We start from the raw sequence: 27,268 nt of genomic DNA on the forward strand, positions 1-27,268 counted from the left end.
GTCAGCCGTAGGATTGCTCATCTATAACAAGCCCCCCTTTTCTTTTTCTCTAAGTCATTTTGCTCAAACAATTAAGTAAAAACTTTCTCTCTCTCTTGAATGAGTCATACCAGCATCTATAAATATAGGCAAGGACAGTGGGAACAGGAGAAAAAATGTCAGGTTTTCCTTAGACACACTTATTTGGAATGGACAAAAGGGCATCCCAGAGGTCCAGTATGGCTTTGACTCCGATCTACCACACCTATGTGGCTGCTACCCATAGTTGGTGTGTTTAGGAGTGAATAAAGAGGCCAACTTGGTCCTGCTCTCCAGTCCCTGTTGAATTAAAAGACAACTGAGGAATGATAGAGGTCTGGTATGGCCTTTTGTCCCTACCTTCCCATGCCTACAGGGTTGCTACCCACAGCAGGGCTATGGAGCCTTCTTGGTAGCAAACAAAGGGGCCAAGTGGTCTTTCTATCCTTCCTTTGTCTTATTTTCTTAAAGAAGATGTCCCATTACCTTTTACAGCTCCATGTGTACTTCCCCTCAAGAGATGCTGGTAATTCTCACCCATGAAAACAGGAAGACAGTTCTCAAGCTGGTTGGTGGAAGCTTGACTCTACTTTTTGGGCATCTTGGTGTTTTTCTGGTTTTCTCTCAGTCTCTTCTTGAGAGTCAATCTTGTTTCACCCAACCTGGATGTTACAATCTGTCGACGGAAGGAGACCCGGACACCAATTGGTTCATCACAGATCCGATTTATTGATCGCTACAGCGGGTTAAATACAGTTCATAATAAACTTCATACATATTGCAAAAGCTGAGCTCAGGATTGGTTAGTTACATATCAGCAACTACGCTTACTTCTGCATTTTTGTGGTTATTCTTTTGATACTTTATGCATATTTTCAGCAAGAATCTCACTTCCCTATCCTCATGTTGCGGCAAGGGCATCATGTCCTTGCCTGTCATTGGTCACTGCTGACTTCCCTTTCAAGCTTAACCAGCGGCATTATGTCAACATGGTCTTTCTCAGCTAACCAACTGTTAACAAAACTCTCCACATTTCCTCCGTTTTCTTCTTGAGCAAGAAGAATAGTCTGCCAGGTTTTTGCTATCATACGGCTGACCATGTTTTGAATACAATTAAAGACACAAGGCAAAATAAGCAAAAACATTAAAATTACACCCAGTAGCCCTATAGCATATGTCACAAGGTTCCTCAGCCATGGTCCAAGTCCTAAGCTATTAAGCCATTCGTCAATTCCTAAACCTTCTTCTTCCTTGAGATTGTGAAGTCCCTGTTGCAGTTCTTTTATCTTAGTGTGAATGGACACTGAATGATCAGACAAATTCATGCAACACATTCCCTCAAACTCTTCACATCCATGCCCTTTTGCTAAGAGCAAAAAGTCTACAGCAGCTCTATTTTGCAAAACAGCATGGTTAACACTCTGCACATCTGTGGTTAGCATGTCTAGAATTTGGGATGTCTTGTTTAGCTCATCCTTTGCCCAGCACCCTAATTGCTTTGCTAAATTCATAGCTTTATTGGCAGATCCTCCTGGCAAGATAGTTGAAATTACTACTTGTTTGAATGTACCCCAAAACTGTGGATCTCCTACCTGACTGCAGTCTAAGTCATGTATGCTACGTCTCTTCCTGTTTGAATTTTGACTCAGCTGCATTAGCAAGGACACCTTAGGGTGAAACAATGACAATTTTCCCAAATAACAGGGTCTGCCCTGTGGTTTAGCTGGTATACCATTCCACGCCCTGTCTCCACAAATTAAAAATATTCCTGTGGGTAATTTCATTGGTGCCGTGATATTTGAGCCGTTACATTGACTGTAATGATGCGGAGAGAATTTACTCAAATTCAGGGATGAATCTAAGGTGGCCCATGTTTCTTTAGGTTCATTTAAATTCTGGGCATCCAAGGGTTCGAAACTAAACCATCCGCCAGCTGTAGTGTTAGACATACTGGCGTTTGTACTTCCAAAAAGATCCAATTCCTCAGGAGGAGAATGCAAAAAGTGTTAAGTGATTGGATTAGTAAGCATTGGCGATAGCCATCACTCTGACTTACAGTATACCCTTGTTGTGCTGGCAATTTGATGTTTGACATGTTATGCATGCATAAAGTTCGATTATTTATTAAACTGCAAAATTCTCCAGGAGACCACACCAGAAGTCCCACCAGGCATGTTCGAAATGGATTAGTAACCCCTCCAAGACTAAGACAAAGCGATGATTGGTTAATTTGATTAGCAAGTGTTACCCATAGATTTTCTCTTGGCTGACTAAAATGTGTTATTCCTACTGCTTCACTCACTACAGCATTGAGCAATATAATAAAAACAAACCTCATTTTTCTCTCTTCTTTCCCTGTTTTTCCTTTCTTTTCTGTCTTTTACCTGGTTTGCTAGAACAGCTAATGCGGTCCTGAGTCAGTCTTTGAATACACTGATCTAATTCGAAATCAGCATCCTTACTTACAGGTATAGCGTCAGGTAGGTTTAAAGGCAAATTAGCTTTACAGCGAGCTGCTATGATGCGTGAAGCTCTAGTAATTTCAAATTCTCTAAATACTTGCTGCAACTTCCACCTAATATATGCTATAGCCACTTGTTCTGCACTCTCATAAAGTTGTAATCCTGACCTTCCTGGTAGGCCAGTACTTTGCTCAAGAGCTCTATACCAGGAAGAATCTCGAATCCAGTTCCCAAAACAAGGTCGACACCATAAATATCCTATTGTCCTTTGTGAGTACAAATAAACCTTATTGCAATCTGCACAATGCAAAGCTACCCATGCATAGCACTTATCATTATCCTTTTTACAAACATAGCAAGGAAGTGAACATAAGAAAGGATCAGTATTAAAGTTCGTCTCTATGACCCAATCCAACCAGTTCAATGGTGGTGATTACAAAGCCTCTTCACCTTTTTTACTATATGAGGCTAACAGTTCAAGCTCTTTCTTTAGTGCAAAGCCTATCTTATTTCATAATCGTTGTTCGTTATCTTCTTCAACAACTACACCCTCCCACCAGGCAGGGTCCCATATGTGTAAAATTGCCCTAATCATAGAAAACTAATTAGCAATCACTGATAGCCTTATTCAGATGAGGTCATTCCCTTTCTTGCCTTCTTTTTCTTATCTGTCTTCAATCTTGCTGCTCCTAATTTCACTGGTCCTGTTACTTGCAAACTCAATTTTTGCAACTTTTCAATGCAACAGTCTAATGCTCATTCAGGATCCCCCCCGATGGGTCCTACAATTGAATGCTGCGTTAGGGGTACTAATTTTCTACACCTTACAGAGACTAAGCGTGATTTACTTTGAACCTTGACTCTATTCACAATACGTGGTACATCCCATCGGTAATAAGCAAGAATTTGCTGTTCAGGATTCAACTCATAAAGATTTAAAGCTGCTTATGTATTTTGCCCCGTTTGTCTCCTTAATTCATCTTGCCAGCTTTCACCCCACGTGTACTCGTACTGGCAAGTATTACACCACAAACCCAATAATAATGATTGTTCTATCCAAAAAGTTCTACCACAACCCCCACAACGTAGGGCTATCCAAGCAGCACAATGTGGATTGTGACAGTCAAGGCAATTTTCGTTTGCTGGACCTGTTAAGCGAAAGGTTGATAATGAGTCAATAAAACAAATCAGCTCCTGGGCCGTCCGGTAGTGATGCGTCAGTGCTTTGTCCACCGCTTTCGAGTATCCCTTCAGTTGTAACAGTAGCGGTCATAGGACTAGAGGCAGTTTCTTCCCCAGTCGCTCCTTGTCCTCCTCCATGAGGTTGTTCACCAGATGCTGCATCAAAAACAGGTTTAGTCCACTTAGCAGGCACCCACAAAGGCCCTGTAGGTGAGGAAACACAAAGATACCCACGACCCCAGTATAACACTTTTGCAGGTTTTTCCCATAATCCTGTACTCGGGTTCTTATACTTAACCTAGACCTCCGTTTCCTTAGTAATTTCCTGACCTGACCTCGGGTGATGTTTAATTGCAGGGGGGGTATCGTCTTCCCCAAAAATACATAAATGGTTGATCACATACAGAACCTTAGCCAAACATACTTGTGGGTCTCTTAAATCTTGATGCTTTTCAATATACTGCTTAAGGGTGCCGTTTGCTCTTTCCACTATTGCCTGTCCAGTAGGGGAGTATGGAATACCTGTCCCATGCTTAACGGACCACTGATTCAAAAATTTCTGGACCCTAGCACGTACATAAGCTGGACCATTATCCGTTTTGATACTCTTTGGGACTCCCATAACAGCGAAGCAACTTAACAGGTGCCTGATAACATGTATAGCTTTTTCTCCTGCCTGAGCAGTAGCCCATATGTAATGACTATATGTATCTATAGTGACATGCACATACTTAACTCTACCAAATCTAGCTACATGCGTAACATCCATTTGCCATTTCTCATTTATTTCTAAACCTCGAGGATTAACTCCCATGCCTAAACCTATTCCCCCATTATGATAACTACGTATTGGACATGCTCTAACAATGGCCTTAGCTTCTGACAAACTCAGCTCAAAGTTCCTTGCTAATCCTTTTGCATTTTGATGATATCTACTATGTGCTTCTCTGGCCGATGTATGCTTATCAACAGGACAAGAGTTATCAATGGGTAAGGTAACCAATTTGTCTGCATGTTCATTCCCTTCTCCTAAACCTTCAGACCATTTATGGCTCCTAATATTAATCACAGAATACGCTGCATTTCTCTCCCGTAAAGCTTTCCTTAATTGTACCAGTAACTCATACAATCGTTTATTATTCACTGCCTTAATTGCTGCTTCCTCTATTCGTCTGACTACTCCTGCGACATACATAGAGTCTGTGACCACATTTAAAGGCTCCTGTAAGTTGGACACTGCCCATACTACTGCTAACAATTCCAGAGTTTGTAAGCTATCTGCAGGGTCTGCTGTAAGGAGTTGATGCTTCCATCGTCCTTTTTCTTGCCAGGTGACAGCAGCACGCCTTGATTTCTTTCCTGCATCTGTAAAAGCTGTAATAGCTCCTTCTATGGGGTGTTCTTCTCTCAATGGTCGGGTGATCCAGTTCCATTCTGTCATCCATTGCAAAACTCTGGGCACTAATTTGCTGGTCTCTACTTTAGCAGATGATGTCAATAATGCTTCCTGTAAATCCTTTGAATTAATCAAGTACCAGTCCAGGGTTTCTTTTTCCATAGGCAATCTAATGGTAGCGGGTTCTCGACCATCCACTTCAGTAATTGTGAGACGCCCTTTTTCAATTAACGCAGCCAATTGTTCGATTTTTGAAAATATTGTTTTCTTATGTTGTAGTGGTGGTGACAACCATTCCAAAACCCATATCTCCCCCATTTTCTTTTGTTGTTGAGAGAGAGCACCAAGCAAGTGGCAAGGGCTATTCCAGATGGTAAGGTCAATGGGGTAGTCAAGTTGTCGACGAGACACATACCCTTGTTGTACACAGTTACTAATTTGCTGCAAGGCAAGATGGTGCTCCTTTGTCAGGTATACAGGAGTAGTGGGGCCAATGCCCTTTAACAAAGGCCGTAGGGTTTCTAACAAGTGATTTGGTATTCCCACAATGGGCTTTAACCACTGTAACTCTCCCAGCCACTTCAGTGCATCATGCAGAGTCTTAATGTCTAATTGTAATTCCAATTTTTGAGGTATTACTATTTGATCCATTAAAGTCCATCCCAAATATTTCCATGGCTTTGTGGTCTGAATTTTCTCTGTAGCAATAACAAACGAATATGCTGCAAGAGTATCTCTAATGCTGTCAATCTGCAAAGAGGAAAATGGTTGTTTCTGTGCAAACAAAATATCGTCCATGTAATTATATATTATAGTTGCTGGCCATTTGCGACGTAGTGGCTGTAATGCAGCAGCAACATAAAGCTGACACAATGTGGGACTATTGTGCATGCCCTGTGGTAATACCGTCCATTCAAATCTTTTGTCTGGTTCTCCACGATTTATTGCCGGTAAAGTAAAAGCAAATCTCTTCATGTCATCAGGATACAGCCCAATAGTGAAAAAACAGTCCTTTAGATCAATAATTAAAAGTGGCCAGTGTTCTGGGATCATAGCTGGATTTGGAAGACCAGGCTGTAAGGCCCCCATTGGTTCCATCTGTTCATTTACAGCTCGTAAATCATGTAACAAACAGTGTTTCCCTGATTTCCTCTTGATTACAAAAATAGGTGCATTCCAAGGGCTCGTAGAGAGTCATAGGTGTCCCTGTGAGTATTGTTCCTTTACCAATTCATGGGCGTGCATAAGACTCTCCCCTTTTAATGGCCTTTGCTTAACCATCACCAGTATATCTGTTTTCCAGGTGAGTGGAATGGGGAAAGTCCAAGCAATGGCAATTACCCCAAAGGGTGATGGTTAGTTAACACCACTCCCAATTGTGTTAAAATGTCCCTTCCAATTAAGCAAGAAACTGTAGGAGGCAATTGAACAACTGAAAACACAGCAGACACTTGTTGATTATCAATGCACACCGACAAAGGCGGCGATCTGCTTGCTAATGTAAATCCTCCTACTCTGGTGAGCATGTTTGATGATGGGAATAGAGGCCAATGTTGTGGCCACGCTTCTGGAGAAATGATGCTGGTATCTGCTCCTGTATCCAATAATCCATAAAGGGTTATGCTTTGATGTCCATGGGTAATCTCAACTTTTTGTTTTGGTCTATTTTGTAAATCCACAAAGTTAAAAGTGTAACACCAGTAGAGCCAAAACCCTTCTCATTCCTTGTTTGCCCAGTAAATGATGGTATACCAGATGTCATTTGTGATAGCGGTACCAATTGTGCGATGCGTTGTCCTTTTGTTATTTTAATCGGGGGATAAAGGGTGTAAACCATGATTTGTATTTTCCCTGTATAGTCCGCATCAATAACACCAGGCAATACAAATAATCCCAGCATGGTTGTTGAGGAACATCCTAGTAACAATGCTCCACATCTTTGTCCATTTAATATAAGAGGACCTTTTACTCCAGCTGGTATCCTCTCTGGCCGGTTCGTCATTAACGTGACGTCTACTGCTGCTGATAAGTCCAAACCGAGGCTCCCTGCTGTTGCTGGTTGCAGACAGGAGGTGGCAGTGATGTTACGGCGGCAGCTGGTGTCTCTGATGTCACGGCGGCAACTTGTGTCTGGGCGCGGCCCCCCTGCACGCTCCTCCGATCGTTTCCCGACCGGCGCTTACAAGCCGCAGAATTGTGAGAGCTAGATCGGCAGCTTGGACACCATATACCAGTTGCTCGACATCCTCGGCGCGTATGTCCCCCATTGCCGCATCGGTAACACTTGATGAACGGTCTCGAGCCTCCTTGAGTAACCGCCAGTGAGCCGCTTTGGAGAGGAGCAAGAGCAGCTAACACCTGATTCTGAGTAGACTCTGCTTGCTTTTGCAACCCTAATCCTAATTCCTTAAAGCTTCTGCTATAAATGCCTGTGAAGCTGTTGGCATTAATGCCATTCACTCTAATGCCTCCTCAATGGTCCAATTTGCCCCTAAAGTAGCTAAGACTCTTTGTGTTGCTGGATTGCTATTTTGTAATGCACACTGTTTCAATAGCGCCCCCTTCATGTAGTCTGCAACACCAACCCGATCTATGGCAGCAGCTGCTCTATCAATAAAACTTCCAAACGATTCTTCTCTACCCTGCTTAATACCCATATAAACCGTTAACCCTCCTGGCTCTTTAACCATGTCTATTGCAGCACGCACTAATCGCAGAGATTCTCTAAGCTTATCTGCTCCCGATATCATCTGTGCCTCTGTACGCAAATATGCCCCTAAGCCCATAAGCTCCTCTACTGTTACTCCATGTAATGGATCTCCCTGAGCTCACTGTACAGCAACCGACTCATTAACCATAGCTTGCCAATGCGCATTAAACAATAACTGCTGGTGCTGAGTGAATATTAAACACACTATTCCTCTTAAATCATTTGGGCATAAGACTTGAGTATTAAAAAGGTAATCTAGCATTTGCCTAACAGGTTCACTTTTTACTCCAAACTGACTAACCGTAGAACGTAATTGAGCTAACAACTTCCAATCTAAGGGAGTATATTCCGCTATATTATGCGTAAGGTTCCCCTGTGCATCATACTGTGGTGTGTATGTTACCGGACATGCAAGACTAGAAGCTAGTCTTCCACCGCCTCGTCATCCCCCATTTGCATTACTTCTTTTGCCAAAGCAGCCCAAGCTTCCCTCCTCTGTTTAGCCATTTCCCCCCATAGATCACGGTGTGCCCCTGGGATGGGATCTGACTCTTTAAGGGTGCTATGCTGCTGGCACTTCGATACAGACACCGAGCTTTCCGGCGGTGGGGGCGGTGGAACCGGAGCTGGCTCGAGCCGGGGGAGCGGCCCCCCCGCCGGAGCTGGCTCGCTCGGGGGAAGCGGCGGAGGCAAAGCTGGTGGCGGAGGCGAAGCTGGCTTGCTCCCACCCCCACCATCCAATCGGCCTGAAGCTGCCGGCGGAGGCGAGCTCTTACCTCCACCATCCAACTCGCCTTCCCCCCCTAACAGGAAGGGTGCAGACGGTTCCACTGTGTCTATAGGAAAATCCTCCACACCACTCTGCTGGGGATTCTTAGGCATAAGTATCTTAGTTACAGAGGGTGCCAGGGGATCATCCTCACGACCATACCCTATATTCCTCTTATGAGCTTCTGTCGCCCTTTCTGCTGCCTTTCTCTCAGAGACATGCTGAAGCAACGTGTTATATACCACCCGCCATAGCTTGCCTAATTTCTTTGCTGACTTATCATCGTCTAACACTGTATCCCACAGGATATCCCCAAACTTCTGCCACTCTCCTAGCTCATGAACTGTATGTGGATTAGCAAAAATTCCTTTAGCATAGCCGTAAGCTAGTAATCCTGGTAATTCCTTTTTTAAATCTATCCCTTTTACTCCTTGCCATTCTAAATACGGGGAGAATAAATCGTATGCCGCTTGCCTATCCATACCTATTTGTCAGCGCGTGCTGTTGCAGCTCTCCAGGCTCCGGCGGCACATATTGGCTTGAGTCACCATTGTGAACCTCAAGGGTGCTTCAAACTCCGGCACCGTCCCGGCTGCAAGGATCCAAACCCAACTTCCTCAACCGTGGCGCGTTCCCCCCTTTTTATTTATAATCCGAGAGGGCAAACATTCGGGGTGACCATTTTGTCGATGAAAGGAGACCTGGACACCAATTGGTTCATCACAGATCCGATTTATTGACTGATACAGTGGGTTAAATACAGTTCATAATAAGCTTCATACATATTGCAAAAGCTGAGCTCAGGGTCGGTTAGTTACATATCAGCAACTACGCCTACTTCTGCATTCTTGTGGTTATTCTTTTGATACTTTCTGCATATTTTCAGCAAGAATCTCACTTCCCTATCCTCATGTTGCGGCAAGGGCATCATGTCCTCGCCTGTCATTGGTTACTGACTGCTGACTTCCCGTTCAAGCTTAACCAGCGGTATTATGTCAACATGGCCTTTCTCAGCTAATCAACTGTAAACAAAACTATCCACACAGGTACCTTCCATTGAAGTTTTCTTTTTCTAAACGGAACTGTTGCTTCTAAATTTTCAAGCAAATTCCTTCATATGACAGATTTGGGGGAGTTTGGGAAATACAGAAACTGATGTATTCCCATTTTCTTCTTGATTTTACATCAAAGTGGTTTCAGGAAGAATGCATTTTCTGGCTGCCCTGTAGTTGCTCCTTTTGCTTGAAGATAGTTTTCACTTTTGGGTAGCAGTGCTTGATTCAAGAGTGAAAATGTGTCTCCACTATTTCTTGAAATTTCAACTTCTTCATCATTCTTTAGCTGTATTTTAAACAGTGGCCTGCTAGGGTAAGAATTGCCAGTCTCGGTCATTTCTTATCATCTAGAGTGGCTGCAAGAGTTTTGTGTACTTTGTCTGCTAACTCTGGGCACTGGCCCTATTTCCAGTGTCCTGATTTCTTACAAGACGCACATTGATTTGGGCCCAGCTTGGTCTGTGGCTGCTTTGAACCTCCTCTGCCTCTGCTATTTTCGCCCCTGCCTCTGCTTTAACCACGCCTACATCAGTCCTCTCCCTGGTGCTGATCCAGAGCTGCCACCATGGCTGCAGGGAGCTCTTTTTCTTTTTCCCTCTCTTGACTATCGTACACTTTCTACTTTTGATGTAGTGTCTAAAAGCTTGTGTGACTGCTCAATGTTCTTCGAACACTTCTCAAACTCAGAGGGTCTTGGTGCTGTGACCATTTCCCTGGGGTGTTCCAGTTCGTGTTTATTTATCAGTTATCGTAGAATGGCTTGTTTTCATGTACCCCGTATTTTCCCCAATTTGGTTTAGCCCTAGGTTTTGCCCTCCCTCAAAGCTGTCCCTCATGCCATTCCCCACTCTTTGTTCCAGCTCCTTCCATGCCTCTCAAGATAATCCAGCTCTTTATTCCTGAACCTTCCCTGTCACTTTTGCTTTGGACCAATCCCTGACTGCACCACCCCTTTGGAATTCCTCTATTGCTGGAAGCCCCACTGGCCCATGTGACCTACCCTCTCCTCCCATCTGTCCTAATTAGTCCCAAGCAACTGATGGAATCCCCTCGCTCCTCCCCTGCAGATTCCTTATTGCTCAATCGTTTGTATCCACCCCCTGAGTTGTACCCCGATAAAATCCCGTGCACAGAAGTGCTGGCGGCTCTTTGCTGCTGAATCCTTCCCTTGGAATAAACCTTGGCCTGTGGAACCTCACAATCGAGGAGCCTCCTCCTTCTCTTTGGCCTGCTCCGTGCTGCAGTTAGTAGATCCTGAACCACTGAGCAGTGGCTCACCAGGGTCAGCCGCGGGCAGGACCCACGCCTTGGCCGTTCCCCACTCCTGGCGCAGCGCCGCAGTTTTCCCAAGAGCCAGCCCGGGCTCCGCTGGGCTGCGTCAATGGGGAACCCGTCCCAGTGCCTGACTGTGCTCTGGGTGAAAAACCTTGATCTGATACGGAAATGAAACTTGCCCTGTCCCAGCTCCCTGCCCTTTTCTCCAGACCTATCACTGGTCCCAACAATGACGAGAGCTGCAGCAGCCCTCTGATTCCTCTCAGGAGCATGTTGAAGACCACAATGACGCCCTTTACTCTCCTCCAGGCTGAACAAAGTGGCTTCAGCTGCATCTAGGGCTTCCCCTCCAGGCCACACTCCATCCTTGCAGTCCTCCTTTGCATTCTGGCTAATGGTTTCATATCTTTTGATATTGTACTGCCCAAAACTGCGCCTGTCTGCTTCCAGCGCTTCTCTTGGCTGCTGCTTCAGGGTGTGGGCACCATCATCAGAGACACAGAAGAGCTTCTCCTCCCAGAGTTGTCCTTATCCTCTGCACTTCCACGTCTCTGCCTTGATGTTCACTGGGGAACCTGCCACTTTGTGGCAGCTCATTGCTGTGCTCAGCAGGGACACAGTTTTGTTTGGACATGAGCTGCCAGAGCAAGACATGCAGCAACTGAAGCTGAGAATAGCAGAGGCTGGGCAGATGCCGTTTTTTCCAGAATGTGGGAAAGAGAGTGAGAAAAGCACAAGGAAATTTCAGACTGTTAACTTTGCAATCTAATTGCCCTGGGAAACTCAGCAATGGATGGTGCTCTGGTGCTACTGCCAATGCCTTCCATGAGAAAAATGCATTTCAGGAAGGAGCAACATCATCTGACAGAGACCAAGTGTGCCAGCAGTTGCTCCAGGTGCTCCTGCCATCAGCCCCTGCAGGAAAGAGGCACAGCCCCCAAGGCACGTGGCCTTTGGCTCCTTCTGGCACAGAAGCCCTCCGGGGGCACAGGTCTCTGGGGCAGGAGACGGGCACCAGCGCTGCTGCCAGGGCTCGGGGGGTGGCAAGTCTGCTTGGCCGGGGACTCTGCCACACCTGCTGATGTCAGCGCTCCCCAGGCCTCAGGCCTCAGAGCAGCATTTGGACCCGGGCCTACACATTCCTTGTGCATGTCACACAGGCAGCTTTAGGACGGCCACCAGCCGGGACGTGCCAGCTTCCCTGCAAGGCCCCGTGCCCTTCCCAGAATGGCTCCGTCGGCAGCCCTCGGGGCTCCTTCTGCTGCCCTGAGCCCACAGAGCATGGCAGCGTTTGCTGATGCTCTGAGCCCTTCTTAAAAATCCTCTCGGCCTGGCTTAGACTCCTGGGGCCAGCCATTCCCTCCAAACTGGGCCACTTTGGGTGGGCTGGGCGTGGCCCCAGGGCAGGCGGCAGTGTGTGCAAGGGCCCTTGGCGACAGGTTCCGCACAGTCACTGTGACATGGAACGGCTGTCCAAGGGCCCTTTGTGACATGGGGTGACATAGGAGCTGGAGGTGACAAGAGCACGCCACAGTGCTCAGAGCACGCCACGGGACAGGACGGGACAGAGCGGTGCTGTGAGGAGCCCCCGCACAGCGCGCTCGTTCGCGTCCCACCCGGAGCTTTTCTGAAGCCTTGTTCCTGCAGCTGAGCTCGAGGCCAGACCACAGGACTTGCTGACCTGTGGTCTCCCTGAGGCTTCTCTTCTGCAGGTGCCCTTGAGGCCATATCATAGTCCTTGTCAGGAGTCCCCTGTCCTTGTGGCAGGAGCCCTTGAGACCGAGTGCAGGACTTGCTGTCCTGTAGCCTTCCTGAGGCTTCTTACTTGAAGGTGCCTTCCAGGCACCACTGCAGGACTTGGTGACTTGGAGCTTTTCCAAGGCAACTTGTGGAGGATTTTATTGAGTTGGTTAGCTGAGAAAGGCCATACTGACTTAATGCCGCTGGTTAAGCTTGAAAGGGAGGTCAGCAGTCTCTGATTCAGTGACTGCTGACAGGCAAGAATGCCGGATGGCCTTGCTGCAACATGAGGAAAGGGAGGTGAGATTAGTCCTGAATATCTGCAGAATGTAACAGAAGAATAAGCACAAGAATGTAAAAGTAGGTGTAGTTGCTGATATGTAACTAACCAATCCTGAGCTCAACTTTTGCAATATGTATGAAGCTTATTAAGAACTATATTTAACCCGCCGTATTCGATCAATAAATTGGACTTGGATGAACCAATTGGTGTCTGGGTCTCCTTCTTCCGACAAATGGTGGAGAATGCGGGCAAAGGCAGCATTCTGAACGTTCGCTCTCTTGGATTATAAATTCGCCACGGTCGGGGAAGTTGGGTGAGAGTCCTTGCAGCCGGGACGGTGCCGGATTTTAAAAGCACCCTTGAGGATTACAAAAGGTATCTCAAGTCTCTATGTGTCGCAGGAAGCCTGGAAGGGCTGCAACAGCGCGCGCTGATATATAGGTATGGATAGGCAAGCGACATACGGTCCCTTCTCCTCATATTTAGAAAGACGAGGAGTAAAAGGGATAGATTTAAAAAAGGAATTACCCGGGTTATTAGCTTATGGTTATTCTAAAAGAATTTTTGCTAACCCACATACAGTTCATGAGATAGTAGAGTGGAAAAAGTTTGGGGATATCCTGTGGGATGCAGTGTTAGATGATGATAAGTCAGCAAAGAAATTTGGCAAGTTATGGCGGGTGGTGTATAATACGTTGCTTCAGCAGGTCTCTGAGAGAAAGGCAGCAGAAAGGGCGACAGAAGCTCATAAGAGGAATATAGGGTATGGTCGTGAGGATGATCCCTTAGCACCTTCTGTAACTCAGATACTTATGCCTAAGGGTCCCCAGCAAAATGGTGTGGAAAATTTTCCCTTTGATACAGTGGAACCATCTGCACCCTTCCTGTCAGAGGGGGAGGTCGAGTTGGATGGTGGGGGTGGGAGCAAGCCAGCTTTGCCTCCACCGCCAGCTTCAGGCGAGTTGGATGGTGGAGGTAAGAGCAAGCCAGCTTTGCCTCCACCGCCAGCTTCAGGCGGGTCGGATGGTGGGGGTGGGAGCAAGCCAGCTTCGCCTCCGCCGCCACCTTTGCCTCCGCCGCTTCCCCCAAGCGGGCCGGCTCCCGGGGGGCCACTTCCCCCGCGCGAGTCGACTCCGGTTTCACTGTCAGCTCCAGCAGCGGGGGGGCCGCTTCCCCCGCGCGAGCCGGCTCCTGCTCCACCGCCTTCCCCGTGCGAGAGCTCGGTCTCGGTACCGAAGTGCCAGCAGCATAGCACCCTTAAAGAGCCAGATCCCATCCCAGGGGCACACCGTGATCTATGGGGGGAGATGGCTAAACAGAGGAGGGAAGCTTGGGCTGCTGTGGCAAAAGAAGTAATGCAGATGGGGGATGGCGAGGCGGTGGAAGTAGCTTCTAATCTTGCATGTCCGGTCACATACACACCACAGTATGATGCACAGGGGAACCTTACACATAATATAGCGGAATATACTCCCTTAGATTGGAAGATGTTAGCTCAATTACGTTCTATGGTTAGTTTGGAGTAAAAAGTGAACCTGTTAAGCAAATGCAAGAGTGTTAACTACTTTAGGGGCAAATTGGACTATTGAGGAAGCTTTAGAGCGAATGGCATTAATGCCAACAGCTTCACAGGCATTTATAGTAGAAACTTTAAAGGAATTAGGATTAGGGTTACAAAGGCAAGCAGAGTCTACTCAAAATCAGGTGTTAGCTGCTCAGAATCAGGTGTTAGCTGCTCTTGCTCCTCTCCGAAGCGGCTCACTGGCGGACACGCAGAGCTCGAGACCATTCATCAAGTGTTACTGATGCGGCAATGAGGGACATACGCGTCCAGACACAAGTTGCCGCCGTGACATCGGAGACACCAGCTGCCGTAACATCACTGTCACCTCCTGTCTGCAACCGCAACAGCAGGGAGCCTCGATTTGGATTTATCAGCAGCAGTAGACGTCACACTAATGACGAACCGGCCTGAGAGGATACAAACTGGAGTAAAGGGTCCTCTTATATTAAATGGATAAAGATGTGGAGCATTGTTATTAGGACGTTCTTCAATAACTATGCTGGGATTATTTGTATTGCCTGGTGTTATCGATGCGGATTATACAGGGGAAATACAAATCATGGTTTACACCCTTTATCCTCCTATTAAAATAACAAAAGGACAACGCATTGCACAATTAATACCACTATCACAAATGACATCTGGTATACCATCATTTACTGGGCAAATACGGAATGAGAAGGGTTTTGGCTCTACTGATGTTACACTTTTAACTGTGGATTTACAAAATAGACCAAAACAAAAAGTGGAAATTACCCATGGGCATCAAAGCATAACCCTTTATGGATTATTGGATACAGGAGCTATTACAGCTTTTACAGATGCAGGAAAGAAATCAAGGCGTGCTGCTGTCACCTGGCAAGAAAAAGGACAATGGAAGCATCAACTTCTTACAGCAGATCCTGCAGATAGTTTATAAACTTTGGAATTGTTAGCAGTAGTATGGGCAATGTCTAACTTACAGGAGCCTTAAATGTGGTCACAGACTCTATGTATGTTGCCGGAGTAGCCAGACGAATAGAGGAAGCAGCAATTAAGGGAGTGAATAATAAACGATTGTATGAGTTATTGATACAATTAAGGAAAGCTTTACGAGAGAGAAATGCAGTGTATTCTGTGATTCATATTGGGAGTCATAAATGGTCTGAAGGTTTAGGAGAAGGGAATGAACGTGCAGACAAATTGGTTACTTTACCCATTGATAACTCTTGTCCTATTGACAAGCATACATTGGCCAGAGAAGCACATAGCAGATATCATCAAAATGCAAGAGGGCTTGCAAAACATTTTGAGCTGAGTTTATCAGAAGCTAAAGCCATTGTTAGAGCATGTCCAATATGTAGTTATCATAATGAGGGAATAGGTTTAGGCATGGGAGTTAATCCTCGAGGTTTGGAAATAAATGAAAAATGGCAAATGGATGTTACACAGGTACCTAGATTTGGTAAAGTTAAGTGTGTGCATGTCACTATAGATACATATAGTCATTACATATGGGCTACGGCTCAGGCAGGAGAAAAAGCTACACATGTTATCAGGCACCTGTTAAGTTGTTTTGCTGTTATGGGAGTCCCAAAGAGTATCAAAACAGATAATGGTCGAGCTTATGTGAGTGCTAGGGTCCAGAAATTCTTGAATCAGTGGTCTGTTAGGCATGTGACAGGTATTCCACACTCTCCTACTGGATAGGCAATAGTGGAAAGAGCAAATGGTACCCTTAAGCAGTATATTGAGAAGCATCAAGATTTAACAGACCCACAATCATGCTTAGCTAAGGTTCTGTATGTGATCAATCATTTATGTATTTTTGGGGAAGACGATATCCCTCCTGCAATTAAACATCATCCGAGGTCAGGTCAGGAAATTAAAACTCGACTACAGGATTATGGGAAAAACCTGCAAAAGTATTATACTGGGGTCGGGGATATCTTTGTGTTTCCTCACCTACAGGACCTTTGTGGGTGCCTGCTAAGTGGACTAAACCTGTTTTTGATGCAGCCTCTGGTGGACTGTCTCACGGAGGAGGACAAGGAGCTACTGGGGAAGAAACTGTTTCTAGTCCTACGACCACTACTGTTACAGTTGAAGGGACACTCGAAAGTGTTGGACAAAGCGCTGACACGTCACTATCGGATGGCCCAGGAGCCGATTGGTTTTATTGACTCATTATCAACTTTTCGTTTAACAAATCCAGCAAAGGAACATTGCCTTGACTGTTATGATCCACATTGTGCTGCCTGGATTGCTCTACGTTGTGGGGGTTGTGATAATACTTTTTGGATAGAACAATCATTATTATGGGATTTGTGGTGCCACATTTGTAAGCACGAGCACACGTGGGGTAAAAGCTGGCAAGATGAATTAAGGAGACAAACAGGGCTAAATGCATATGTAGCTTTAAATCTTTATGAGTCTCCTGAACAAAAAATTCTTGCTTATTATCAATGGGAAGTACAATGTGTTGTAAATAGAATTGAGGTTCAAAGTAAAGTCACGTATAGTCTCTGTAAGGTGTAGAAAATTAGTACCTTTAACACAACGTTCGATTGTAGGGTCCTTCAGAGGGAATCCTGAAAGAGCACTAGACTGCTGCATTGAAAAGTTGCAAAAATTAAGTTTGCAAGTAACAGTACCAGTGAAATTAGGAGCAGCAAAACTGAAAGCAGATAAGAAAAAGAAGGTAAGATGGGGAACAACCTCATCTAAATAAGGCTATTAGTGATTGCTAATTAGCTTTCTATGATTAGGGCAATTTCACATCTATGGGACTCTGCCTTGTGGGATGATGTAGCTCCATGGGACCCTGCTTCGTGGCATGCTATAGGTGTTGAAGAACAAGAACAGCGATTACGAGATAAGATACATTTTGTATTAAAGAAGGAGCTTGAATTGGTAGCTGTATATAGTAAGAAAGGTGAAGAGGCTTTGCAATCACTGCCATTGAACTGGTTGGATTGGATCACACAGATAAATTTTAATACTGATCCTTTCCTATATACACTTCCTTGTTATGTTTGCAAAAAGGATAATAATAAGTGCTATGCTTGGGTAGCTTTGCATTGTGCTGATTGCAATAAGGTTTACTGGTATTCACAGAGGACAGTAGGAATTTTATGGTGTCACCCTTGTTTTGGGAAGTGGATTCGATATTCTTTCTGGTTTAGATCTCTTGAACAAAGTACTGGCCTGCCCGGAAGGGCAGGATTAGAGCTTTTTGAGAGTGCAGAACAAGTGGCTATAGCATATATTAGATGGAAATTACAGCAAGTACTTAGAGAGCTTAAAATTACTACATCCTCACGCATCATAGCAGCTCGCTGTAAAGCTGATTTGCTTTTAAACCTACCTAATGCTATACCTGTAAGCAAGGATGCTGATTTGGAATTAGATCAGTGTATTCAGAAATTGACTCAGCCTCACAATAGACATTCTAACAAACCAGGGAAAAGACAACGAAGAAAGGAAAAACAGAGAAAGCAGAAAGAAGAATGAAGTTTGTTTTTATACTGCTCAATGCTGTAGTAAGTGAAGCGATAGGGATAACACGTTTCAGTCAGCCAAGAGAAAATCTATGGGTAACACTTGCTAAACAGATTAACCAATCATCGCTTTGTCTTAGTCTTGGAGGAATTACTAATCCATTTCGAACATGCTTGGTAGGACTTCCAGTGTGGTCTCCTGGAGAATTTTGCAGTTTAACAAGTAATCGAACTTTATGCATGCGTAACATGTCTAACATCACATTGCCAGCACAGCAAGGATATACTGCAGGTCAGAGTGATGGCTATCGCCAATGCTTACTAATCCAATCACTTAACACCTCCTTGCATTCTCCTCCTGAAGAATTAGATCTTTTTGGAAGTGCAAATGCCAGTATGCCTAACATTACAGCTGGAGGATAGTTTAGTTTCAAACCCTTGGATGTTCAAAATTTAAATCAACCTAAAGACACATGGGCCACCTTGGATTCATCCCTGAATTTGAGTGAATTCTCTCCACAGCATTACAGTCAATGTAACGGCACAAACATCACGGCACCAATGAAATTACCTACAGGAATATTTCTAATTTGTGGAGACAGGGCGTGGAATGGTGTACCAGCTAAGCCACAGGGTGGACCCTGTTATTTGGGAAAATTGTCCTTGTTTCACCCTAATGTATCCTTGCTAATGCAGCTCAGTCAAACATCAAACAGGAAAAGGCGTAGTATACATGACTTGGACTGCAGCCAGATAGGAGATCCAAAGTTTTGGGGTACATTCAGACAAGTAGTAGTTTCAACTATCTTACCAGGAGGATCTGCCAATAAGGCTATGAATTTATCAAAACAATTAGGGTGCTGGACAAGAAATGAGCTGAACCAGACATCCCAAATTCTGGACATGATGACCGCAGATGTGCAAAGTGTTAACCATGCTGTTTTACAAAATAGAGCTGCTGTAGATTTTTTGCTCTTAGCACAAGGGCATGGATGTGAAGAATTTGAGGGAATGTGTTGTATGAATTTGTCTGATCATTCGGTGTCCATTCATACTAAGATAAAAGAACTACAACAGGGACTTCACAATCTCAAAGAAGAAGAAGGTTTAGGAATTGACGAATGGCTTAAAGGCTTAGGGCTTGGACCATGGCTAAGGAACATTGTGACATATGCTATCGGCTTACTCGGTGTGATCTTAATGTTTTTGCTTATTTTGCCTTGTATTTTTACTTGTATTCAAAACATGGTTAGCCGTATGATAGCAAAAACCTGGCAAACTAGTCTCCTTGCTTAAGAAGAAAACGGGGGAAATGTGGAGGATTTTATTGAGTTGGTTAGCTGAGAAAGGCCATACTGACTTAATGCCGCTGGTTAAGCTTGAAAGGGAGGTCAGCAGTCTCTGATTCAGTGACTGCTGACAGGCAAGAATGCCGGATGGCCTTGCTGCAACATGAGGAAAGGGAGGTGAGATTAGTCCTGAATATCTGCAGAATGTAACAGAAGAATAAGCACAAGAATGTAGAAGTAGGTGTAGTTGCTGATATGTAACTAACCAATCCTGAGCTCAACTTTTGCAATATGTATGAAGCTTATTAAGAACTATATTTAACCCGCCGTATTCGATCAATAAATTGGACTTGGATGAACCAATTGGTGTCTGGGTCTCCTTCCTCCGACAGCAACTCTCCTGCAAATAGCCACAAATCCAGGCAGAGACATGGAGCAGAGACACCCGGCAGTGCCTGAGCTGGCCTGCGTGGAGGAGGAGGAAGGTGGCCCTGGAGCTGCCCCGGCACAGCAGACTGAAGAGGTGGTGCCGTTCCAGCCACCGCAGGAGGGTGACTGGCAGAGCTGGGCCACAGGACTGGTGCCTGCTGCCAGCTTGGACCCCATGCCGTGCCGTGCCGTGCCATGCTATCCTGTGGGGACATGCCCATGGACAGGACGGAAGAGGGGCAGGGCAGACACCCCGCAGGGGCCGTGCTCCATCCCCTGGGGCATCCCGGGGCTCTCTCTGCCTGGGGAGCGCAGGGCTGGGCCGTTTTGTCCGGCCTCTCCTGCAGCCCCTCATCTCTGACTGCGCTCGCTCTTTGCCAGATGCAGCCCCTGAGCGCACACAAGAGCAGGAGTCCAGCCGTGGCCGCTTCCGCAGAACAGCGCAGATACCTGCAGCCACCCCGACCTGGGCTGGGCCTGCTGTCCCTGCTCAGCCCAGCACCGTGTGTGCAGCACTCCATGCAACATTCCCGGCTTCTTGCCCTTCTCCTACAGTTTGTTTGCAACTTCCTCAAGAGAATTGAGGAGGAAGAGACCATCGCCACGGGCGTAGGCCTCAGACTATACTCGCCCATCTTCCTCGGCAAGACCAGTGCTGCCCTGCTGTGTATGCTTGTAGAGGAAGATTTTTACACTCCAAAGCAAGTAAGCAGCCTGGGCCAGGCTTTGATCCTCCCAGTAATTGCTTGGCCTCCCAATCCACGCATGCTGGTTGCTGTGAGCCTTTCAGGCCACATGGCAGTGGGGTGGGAAGGGAAGCACTCCTCTGGGGAAGCTGGGAACATTGCTCCCTCTGGCAGCTTTCCAGTCTCCCCGTGCCTTCTCCAGGTGCCTGCCATAGTGAGCTACATCCACCAGTGGCTCATGGCCAATGATTCTGCTGAGCACAGGCTGGACAAGACCCTGCTGGATCTCACCGAAGCACAGCCAAATGACGCAGTCATGACGCTCCTGCGTGTGGCCCCGTCCTGTGACAGGTATGGGGCCCACCTGCCCACAGGGCTCAGGCCTCCCCAGCCCATCACCCTGCACAGCCTGCCCCAGGTGTCGGAGCAACAGAGAGTTCCAGGGCCCTCTGGATGCTCCCTTTCCCACCCCTGCCAGGCCAGCCCCTGAGCCTGCTGCCGTGCTCCCTTGCTGCCTCTCAGGGCTCTGTCCCCACAGGCCTGGGCTGTCTGGCTGCTGCTGGCAGGGAGGCAGTGGGCAGAGGCAGAAATGGCAGCTGGCTCAGCTGCCCCCGCTGCTGTGTCTGAGACCCTCCTGAGACACAGCTCTAACCCCACAGAGCTGCCATGGCCATGTGGAAGACCATCATGGGCTCAGCCAGGACTGTGGAGCTGGCGCAGCTGATCCTCCTGGATGTGCTGAGCAGCTGGCCAGAGTACAGCACCTGCACCTCCAATGGGGACGAAACGGGTGTCTTTGCCCTGGCTGTGAGTTTCTGCAACTGGCCTTTGCAGGCCCCAAGGCTGCCTGTCCAGCAGCTCTCCATCCTCCTTCCCCCACTGCATCTCCCTGCCTCAGGCGCTGGCCTGAAACCTGGCCCAGGGGCAGCTTCAGGCCCACCAGGCCCCGTGCTCCCCCTGCCATGGTCTCTCCGGGCCTCTCCCTGCCACGCTCGGGCCCTGCCACACAGACACCTCGGCACTGAGCGCTGTCTCGGGGGGCTTTGTCCTTTGCAGGCAACCGTGGTGATGTGGAAGATCCTCCAGGTGCCCTGTCTCCCATGGATCTTGAAGGTGTATTTCCCCCGCCTATTTGTGCATCTGCTATTCCAAGTGTTCTTCAGCACTCTGGATATGCCAGAGGAGGTCGACACCTTCTGGAAGGGATGCCAGGAAGAACACGGCCTTGCCACCAGCCCCAAAGGGTGCTCCATCCCACTCCTCCTGTCGCTGCCACGTGGCCTGCAAAGGAGCCAGTGCTGCCAGTGTGACCTGGGCTTTGCTGTGCACACAGGTTTGCTGTGCGCACCCTGAAGTCCCTGCTCTGCCTTCTCCGCTGCGAGGATGTGGTGGTGGCAATGGAGCGCAGGTGTGCCTGTGCGCTGCTCTCTCTTGACACTCACCACTTTGCCGTGGCTCTGCTTGCCAGGTGAGATCCCCTTCTCCCCACTGCCTCTGACATTGCTGCTCTGTGCCCAGGTGCCCCACAAAGTGTCCATGGTGGCCATGGGTCAGAGGGCCTTGTCACTGAGGGACGGCCAAGAAGGCTGGAAAAGGCTGGCAGAGGAGGGTGCCCATGAGCAACCAACTCCCAAATGGCCCACGTCCCCTTGCTGGAAGGGTGCTGGGGAAAGATGAGAACTGGGTGAGTCATGCCTGGGAGAGGTTTGCCCCACTGCATCAGGGTCTTGTTTCCTTTTTCCCCTCTTCAGAGAAATTTGCCGCTTAGCCATCCACTTTTGTTCTGCGGTTGCATTCTACCTGCTCGCCCTGCTCGGCAAAGAGATGCCATACTGGGATTTCCCTGCCCTGGCATTCCTTGTGGAGGTGAGCCTCAAGGCCAGCGCTGCCTGGCTGAGCTGCCTCCCAGCCCTCTGGTTTCTCGCAGCCACAGCTGCCAGGACAGTGCCCGTGCCCTGTGCTGCTGCCTGGGCCCGGCCCAGTGCGCTTCTGGGCTCCTGCCGGCTGGCTCCCCTGTCACTGCCCTGTGCCTTTCAGGTCCTCGAGTGCCTGGACTTGAGGGAATGCAGTGACAGCGTTCTGGAGATCCTGGCAGAGAACCTGCAGAGCGAGCACATGGCCAGGTGCTACTTGGCACTCCGAGGTCTCGTAGTGCTGGGCAAGAATCCCTTGATGGTGAGAAGGGGGCAGTGGCTGAAGCCGTGCAGGCAGCGTGGGGCTGGGCAACGCAGTCACTTGGCCTTGCCTGGGCTTCGGCCGCTGGGGCAGCTGCTCCCAGCTCTCCTGCTTCCCGCTTCAGCTGCCCCAGTGCTTCGGGACAGGTCTTTGGCCTCTGGGCCCTGCGGCAGCAGGGCGGCCTTTCACAAAGTCGTGTTCCGCACAGGCTGAAAAAATGCAGAGCCTGACTGAAAGTCTTGTGGAGCTCCTGGAGGAAAATGACAGCGACATGATCAGGATGAGCATTCTTCTACTCAGATATTTGCTCCTGGATAATGGTGCTCCAATAGCCACCCCCATCGCCCTGCAGCTGGCTGAGGCGCTCCTGCCACTCTTTGACAGCGTAAGGCTCTGTGCCCACAGCCACAGCCACTGGCTGCTGCCCGGACCCTTGGTGCCCTGTGCAGATGCATGCCTGTGCCCTGGGGGGCCTGAAGCAGCTGATGCTCAGGTCTTTTGCCCTTTCCTTTCATCCAGGATGACATCCAGGTGCAGTTGAGCTCCATGGCTCTCTTTCAAGAGATGCTGGACCTATTAACAGAAGAGGGAAGAAAGGCCCTCAAGTCCCACGTGCGCCAGAGCCTGCTCCCTCTCTACTTCCACTGCCATGATGAGAATCAGATGGTTGCTGAGGTGAGCACTTGTGACCAGCTGCTGTCCCCCTGGCAGGGGCTTGGGCTACCTCCTGCCCGGGATCCTCGTGGGCTGCAGCCTCCTCCAGCCTGTGCCACTGGGATGCTCGTGTGCCCTGGACTGTAGGGCGATCTGTGCATCTCGGTCCCTCTCCAGGCCTCCCGGGAAACGCTGCATTCCTCAGCCAGATTCTTGAAGAGGAGGGATATAGAACAAATGCTGCACGTGGATCAGAGCTTTGGGGAGTGCCTGGTAAGAACAGCAGAGACCCCCCAGCCTCAGCATGGCCAAGGTCCCTGAGGGCGGTGCTCAGTCTGCGGGGCTAACAGCTGTGCCCGCTGCTGCAGCCAGAGGCCGCGCGGGCTCTTCTCCAGACTCCCGTGGGCCCGAGCCGGGTGCCCATGGAGCCCCGGCCCGGCGGGGATGCGGGGCGGCACCACGGCTCCCCGGGCAGCAGCCGGCCCTCTGCCCCTCCCCTCGGGAGCCCTTGGCCAGCGGCTGCTGGCTGCGCCTCAGGGCTGTGCGGGCAGGCGAGGCCGGCGATGGGCGCAGGCAGCGCCCGGCCCAGGGGCTGAGCCCGCGCCAACCCTTCCCTCCTGCCGCTCTCTGCAGCTGGCAGAGGACAGGAGCCGAGCGGCCGAGCACCTGCGCAGGGCACTGCACTACCTGCAGAGCCCACAGGAGTCCCTGCGAGAGGCGGCCGTCAGGTTCATGGGTGAGCCAGGAGCCCGGGCTCCTCCCCGGGCCGCCGCAGCTCGGCCCCGGCCCCGCCTGCTGCCCCGGCAGCGCCAGCCCGGCCCGGCGCCGTGGAGCCCAGCCTGGCCTGGGCGTTGCTGCCGCCCTCTGGCAGCCGTGCCCTGGGGCGGCAGCGTGCGGCAAGGGCCGGGCTGAGCCCTGCCGGGTCAGCAGCCCGTGTGGCCACAGCGCCGGCAGCGCTGCTGGCAGGGAGCTGTGCCGCTGGGGCCGTGACAGGCTCTGTGTTCACAGGCATGGCCGGGCGGCACCTGAGGGGGCAGCAGCAAGAGCTCCAGCTGATCTGCACTGGTGAGTGAGGGCAGCGGGCTGACAGCGGGGGCTGCCGGGGGAGCTGCAAGCCCTGCCCCGGCTGCAGAGGGCTCTGCTCCTTGTGCGGACATTGGGCGGCATGGGCAGAGCATACAGAGATTTCAGGGCCACCTTGGGGATTCTTGGCCAGCAGCTTCAGGCTGGTGCCCTTGGTCCCTTCTCCCTCCTGGCCATGGCTAGAGCCAGCTGGGATGGCCATGTCAGGGGGCTCTCCTTGGCTCCCCGCAGATCCAGGATCTGACCATGGCTCTGTCCCTCTCTCTTGCAGCCCTTGAATCGCTGACAGAGGACATCAGCAGTGCCGTGTCGGACGTGGCACTAGAAACACTGTATGTCCTCCAGGCACTGCAGTGAGCGATATTCCCTCTTCCAGAGGCTGCAAGATCAGCTCCGCAGGGCATGGAGGACACGGCCTCGTCTGTCGGGGCTTGGCTGGCTGCACTGCTGCAGCTCTGCAGAGACCTGAGGCCAGAGGCTCTGTCTGCTGGGGCCACCTGAGCCAGCTGGAATTTTCCATTTCTTTAAGATTGTTCTTTTCTTCTTTTTGTTTTTTTTCTTTAATATATGAATATAGAGTGTGTTATAATACACAGACTCCCAGGAGCTTTCTTTTGCTACCCAGGGTCTGCAGGGAATTGGGGAGAGGGGGAGAAGGGTACCCTGGCTCAGGAAGCTGCCCAGGCATGCAGTGGGCAAGGGAAAATGGCCAGAAGCCCCTTGTCCTGTGGTGGCTCTGCTGAAGCCTTTGTGCTGGTGACAGAGCGGGTGCGCAGGGGCCGGGGTTGCAGAGATCTCTCCCAGAGCAGTGCCTGGAGATGGCCACAAGCCCTGTGCCAGGAAGGAACCACCCTCTGTATCCTCCTGCCCGTGTGCTGCTGGCTGCCTTGCTGAGGGCTCCCAGGTGCCTCTGGATGGGGCTGCTCTGCAGCTGCTGTGGGGCTGCGGCGCTGCTGCCGGGCAGCTTGGCCGGGCTGGGGCAGCCCCTGAGGGGCTGGGGCGCTGGCAAGCCCTGAGCAATGGGCTCTCAGAGGCCACAAGCAGCCACCCCGGCAGCCGCCTTGTTCCTGCCAGAGTTGACTTGCAAGAGGGATCCTGGGCACTCTGGAACTAACAGCATCAGTGTTGTGGGAAACCCAAATGCAGGGAAATCTCAGACCTTTGGTCTTGTCAGCAAAACTTAGAATTAAACACAGGATTTGATCGGAGACCTTGGAAAGGGCTTCCAAACTTAGGTGGTAGAAGCGAGAACGTGGATTTCTAGTTTATTATAGCAGAGAGACGCGGAGGAAGGTTGAAGTGGAGGAAAGTTTAGAGTTTTAGGGCTGAAGATCTAGAAAAAATAAAAGTAGTTGCAACTGTAAACAAGAAGCTTAGGATGCAGTGCTGTAGGTTTGTGTGTCAGAACATGATTGGCTAAGGAAGCTTACACTGTAGCATGAGCCCCTAAGACGAAATATTGAAGGATTGGATCAGAAACATACATATCTTTGTTGGCAATGTTTTATTGGCTAATAAATCATTTAAAGATTCTGTGACTTGAAGTCTTGTTACCTTCTGAGCCATGCGGTGGAGATGTGAGCCAAACTCACCCTTCCAGTCTGTGTAGAAAATAAGAAACATAAACCGCATCATCTAAAACACTCAGAGGTCTGCTCTCTAGCTCGTTCCAAACTCCTTCAACTCCCAAAATTGTGATTTAGCTACAAAGAGATGACAAGGGCTCTTAGTGCTGGCTCTTTGACTCCAGAGCAGCTGCTTTAGAATCTTTCACATAACCCTGTGTAGTCATGTGCCAGAAATGGATCATTTGAAGAAACTTTCCCAGCTGACTTGCATGGAGGTTTGTCTGAAGGGTATTTGAGGAGAAAGGCTCCCAGCAGAGGTCTGGGCTTTGGCCTAGCCGTGTCCCCTGCTGATTGTGAAGTGTGCCATCAGCTGCAGGGCTTTCTGGGCTAAAAATGTCATCAAGTCACTTGGACTTGCTCTTTTAGGCCTATAAAAGCTGGACCCACTTTTGGGGCAAATTTGGAGACCTCATCTATGAGCGGGTGGACGACCTCGGATTTTCCCAATTGCTGGGAATGGTTCCCCAGGTCCTTGGTGTAAAATCAGGCTCCCCAGCAAGTGCAGATCTGCAAGATGATAAACAATTTAGGCAATTGGTCATGCATCTTTCTAAATCTCTCTCCTTTTGTCAAATACAAAGCTGTATTTTGTGTCAGGTACATACAGGCAAGGTGTGTATTTGTGATTTTGATATGTGTGGAAACCAACCATGGGACACTTATAAAGACGAATTCTAATATAACTGAGGAAAGCAAAGCATGGAAGAAGGCCTTTGAACCTATCCTTTGTTCCTAATTAGCTTTTATAAGTCTTAAGTTGATTTAGAAGCATTTGAATTGAAGCTTTGATGATGTTGGTTTTTGACAGGAACTTTCTGCTTGTAGCTAAGCCTTAAAGAGTTTTGCAATAATAACCTTTTGAAGTATAATTTCAGAATATTGCTTGTAGTAAGGATCTTTGAAACTATAGCTTTAGAATATATAAAAAGGAAATATGCCTATCTCATGCCTTGACAAAACAGTGAAAAGCAGCTTGAGAAATGAATATGAATATTAACACAAGGACTAACAATTTTGACCAAGGGAAGCTGGACATCACTGTTGTGAGATTTATAGTCCTTGCAATCAAAAGGTAAAGCCATGTCTGGAATCTGGACCCCACCAGCTGGGAGACTTCTTTCTTTGTTCAGAAGTTGGACCCCCCACCACCTGGGATATTCCTTTTCTGGGATACATCCTGAGAAAAAATAATCACAATACTGTATAGAATTGTGATGTAAAAATTGGGAAGAGAAACTACTGATGAGTAAAAATTTGGACTAGAAACTGCTGAGAAAGCTTAGGAGTGTCCCTATAAATACTGGTAAGCCTCAACTATCCCTGTGCAGTTGGAGGGAAAACTTCCCCCACTGTACTCAGCGTTGCATTGCTCATACTTTACCAAAATAATT

This window comes from Melozone crissalis, unplaced genomic scaffold (assembly GCF_028551555.1).
Source record: "Melozone crissalis strain CALT ecotype California unplaced genomic scaffold, PUWL_Pcris_2 ptg000010l_1, whole genome shotgun sequence".
Classification (NCBI taxonomy): domain Eukaryota; kingdom Metazoa; phylum Chordata; class Aves; order Passeriformes; family Passerellidae; genus Melozone; species Melozone crissalis.